The sequence below is a fragment of the Rutilus rutilus genome (assembly GCF_951802725.1).
Source record: "Rutilus rutilus genome assembly, chromosome: 23".
Taxonomy (NCBI): Eukaryota; Metazoa; Chordata; class Actinopteri; order Cypriniformes; family Leuciscidae; genus Rutilus; species Rutilus rutilus.
Genome location: NC_140233.1, coordinates 15,921,173 through 15,925,725, shown reverse-complemented (window position 1 = coordinate 15,925,725; position 4,553 = coordinate 15,921,173).

Genomic DNA, 4,553 nt, shown 5'->3' with positions numbered 1-4,553 from the left:
AATGACAAATCATAGCACCTCCTTTTCAAATTACTCTTGAAACAGCACTTACGAAGCCCCCGGCCATTGACACATCAGTAATCCAATGTGCAAAAGATGTCCAGTTCAGATGTGGTAACGTGCATGGGGATGGATAATCTATTGCGTTGCCATAGAAGCGCAGACAGCAAATAAGCACGCACCACCGAAACAGACTGTTAGGGGTGTTGCAAAAAAAAAAAAAAAAAAAACCGGCATGACATTGCCTGTCTTCAGCAAATGATTTACTGATGTGTATTTTCGCCAAACAATAACATAAAAAAATCTGAATGGCAAAAGTAACGTTTTACGTCATTCAGTGTAGACTAATACATCACGAAGCCTTATGGAAAAGAATTAGGTATTGTTCCATGCTAACAGTAGGTAGCCTATTGTTTATCAGATGTCATAACGAAGAAGTCCAAACAAAAAAGTATTATTCGTTTTACATAATTATTTACGCAATTCAACAGCGTTTCAGTATCGGACGTATAATTGACAAAACACATCACTTTATTGTATGTAGATTATTCACACAACACAACAATATGACAAAATGAACTTTAGTGTTAATTTAAAAATGTCTTCAGATCAGATTGTTTTTTAATTGAATATTGCAGAAGTCTATTTATTATTTAAAAATATATATTTATCCATGCAATGATGCACATGATTATTTTTTGAATTCACATGCCATTGTTATCATTCCTCTCCCTCTCGCAACATCTCTTCTCTGATGACGTGTTTACTAGCACGAGGGCGGGACAATCCATCATTCACATAATATCAACCAATAGCAAACCACAACCATCCAATCAATTTCCGACGAGGACTATCGCAACTTCCGTTTCAAGCCGACTTTAAGGTAGTTGATGGTTATTTGGGATGCCAGAATACAATTTTGGGTTGCACGACAAACCTGAAACGATTGCGCCCTGAAAATTACTTACAGAAATTCCTCTGAAGGTCACTGATTAATTCACACACTTCTTATTTATTATTCATATTCAGGTAGTTTGGTAGAGTTTTATGAAGAAGATGCGATGAGACAGTATTGCGCTCATTAGGTTAGGCCATATAGGCTGTAGCATATTAGCCTGGTTCTACCAGACTCTCGTACATTTCATTTGTACAGAGAGTCTGGCCTCTCTCCATTGAGAAACGTTTACTTCCTTGTAGGCGGGTTCTCTGTTAAAGTTCAAAACTATTGGATCTGCCCAGAGTCACTCAGGATCTGCCATAGCCAATCGCTAACATGTGGTCGTAACGTAATGTCATGCGCCGAAACCGGCTGGAAACAACAAGTCCGAATGATCAGAGGATTATGTTTAGAATAAGATGTCTGTCTTTTATAAAGTTTATAAAGCGACGAGAATACTTTTTGTGCGCAAAAACAAAAAAAATAACGACTTTATTCCACTATTCATTTCCTTCTCTCGATAGATAGAGCAGTTTGATAGAGCAGCACGTCTGTGTTGTACGTCACACTATTGGCCGACGCCAGTCATGTGTGTGATCACATCAACGTCATCGTTCTCAGCCACTCCCTCTGTTCGCTGATTGGTCCTACAAAAAATTGATTTCTGGAAACCTAAGAATATACAGCAGTCCCAGACGTAGTACTGAAGGAAAATGAAATTGAGCGGAAGTGCGTAGGAGGGCGCAGCCAGGCTAGTAGCATATTGCTGTCAAATCGATGAATCGCATCGAACATAAACGTTTTTGTTTATATAATATATGTGACACACACACATTTATTATAAAGAAAAACGTTTATGCTAGATGCGATTAATCGTTTTGACCACAGTAATATATATATATACACTCACCTAAAGGATTATTAGGAACACCTGTTCAATTTCTAATCAACCAATCACATGGCAGTTGCTTCAATGCATTTAGGGGTGTGGTCCTGGTCAAGACAATCTCCTGAACTACAAACTGAATGTCAGAATGTGAAAGAAAGGTGATTTAAGCAATTTTGAGCGTGGCATGGTTGTTGGTGCCAGACGGGCCGGTCTGAGTATTTCACAATCTGCTCAGTTATTGGGATTTTCACGCACAACCATTTCTAGGGTTTACAAAGAATGGTGTGAAAAGGGAAAAACATCAAGTATGCGGCAGTCCTGTGGGCGAAAATGCCTTGTTGATGCTAGAGGTCAGAGGAGAATGGGCCGACTGATTCAAGCTGATAGAAGAGCAACTTTGACTGAAATAACCACTCGTTACAACTGAGGTATGCAGCAAAGCATTTGTGAAGCCACAACACGCACAACCTTGAGGCGGATGGGCTACAACAGCAGAAGACCCCACCGAGTACCACTCATCTCCACTACAAATAGGAAAAAGAGGCTACAATTTGAACGAGCTCACCAAAATTGGACAGTTAAAGACTGGAAAAATGTTGCCTGGTCTGATGAGTCTCGATTTCTGTTGAGACATTCAGATGGTAGAGTCAGAATTTGGCGTAAACAGAATGAGAACATGGATCCATCATGCCTTGTTACCACTGTGCAGGCTGGTGGTGGTGGTGTAATGGTGTGGGGGATGTTTTCTTGGCACACTTTAGGCCCCTTAGTGCCAATTGGGCATCGTTTAAATGCCACGGCCTACCTGAGCATTGTTTCTGACCATGTCCATCCCTTTATGACCACCATGTACCCATCCTCTGATGGCTACTTCCAGCAGGATAATGCACCATGTCACAAAGCTTGAATCATTTCAAATTGGTTTCTTGAACATGACAATGAGTTCACTGTACTAAAATGGCCGCCACAGTCACCAGATCTCAACCCAATAGAGCATCTTTGGGATGTGGTGGAACGGGAGCTTCGTGCCCTGGATGTGCATCCCACAAATCTCCATCAACTGCAAGATGCTATCCTATCAATATGGGCCAACATTTCTAAAGAATGCTTTCAGCACCTTGTTGAATCAATGCCACGTAGAATTAAGGCAGTTCTGAAGGCGAAAGGGGGTCAAACACAGTATTAGTATGGTGTTCCTAATAATCCTTTAGGTGAGTGTATATATATATATATATATATATATATATATATATGAAAATGAAGCAGACATTTTTTTTTTTTGCTATCTGACAGCTTTCAGGTTTTGTTTATTCAGGTTTGGTGTAGCTGGTGGACAAGAAAAGTAAAGCTGCCTGAATAGTTGCTGACTGTAATAAAGAGGACAACAGCTATGATATTCTTTGATGGGTCTTGTTTAGATGTATATGACACATCAGTGTAATGAATAAACAAAGAGGAGCATAATAAGGGCATCACAGCCACAACATGTAACAGTCAATACATATAATTATTCTTATGACTAATAAAATGATCTCATCTGACATATTCAAGCCATTGATTACGTTAAATATATCCATGTTATGGCATGTTTCATGTTCAAAAACGACAGCAGAAAGCCCTCGTTTCAAAACAGCTGTGCTTCAGCCAATGTCCTTGTTTTTACTGTGCATGTCCAGATACAACATAACATGTCAGATGGTGAAGTCAGGGCACCAAGTGATATGATGAAACTAGATACTGAGAGAATAATGGCACTATAATCCGTAAGCGCCTGGGCAAAGACAGCTCTCTGCCTTTTGAGCAGAAAATGCATTGTGACAAACATTGCCTTTCCAGGAATCATCCATCCCTATGGAGAAACGGCTGTGAGATTATTCTGTTTGGATGTGATTCGTGTGCGTGTGTGTCATATGGTAGCCTGCTGTCTGTGAATACAACTCAGTCAGCTAATTTCCCCGTATAGATTTATAATGTACAGGTCACATTTATTAGCTAATGAGATTTTCAAAAAGTGCCTCTCACATTTCAGTGTTGTATTTTATACACTGTAAAAATGATTATTGGTTTAACTTAAAAAAGTAAGTTACCTGGTTGCCTTACATTTTGAGTTCATTGAAACACATGTTTTAATGTATATGTGTTAATGCAATGTAGGATATTGGTTTAATCAACAGAAACACAAAATATTAAGTTATCTGAACCACATTATCTAAGTTGTGATGACAAATAGTGAAAATATATATTTTTTAGTGTAGTAATGTGCTAAATAAAACACATATGCAAATAAAATGCATATTTACACCATGCACAGACATGTGGTTTGAATTGAAAAGCTAATTATGATAAAACTTATCTCCAAATACAGTCGCACAGCTCATCGTTGTTGAGTGGAAACAAACATTCAAGCGTTTGGAGGGTCTGAAGTTTCAGCTTTGGTCAGCAATGCCCCCCTCTGGTGCACAGACATATTTGTTTTAGGACTGCAGGCGTAACAGTGCCAAGCCTATGCTAGGATGATTCAAAAATGAATTAAATAAATAAAAAAACTTGAAATACATAAACACCCACACAAAGACGTTAATACTTAAGCAGATGGTATCTAAACAATGCAGTATTCTGCACTTATATATTTTTAGCTTGCAAAATTCTATATACACTGAACCATAGACTGAAAACAGTTTTATACTCAGATATTGCTAGTAAATTTCATATACGATTACAAAAAGG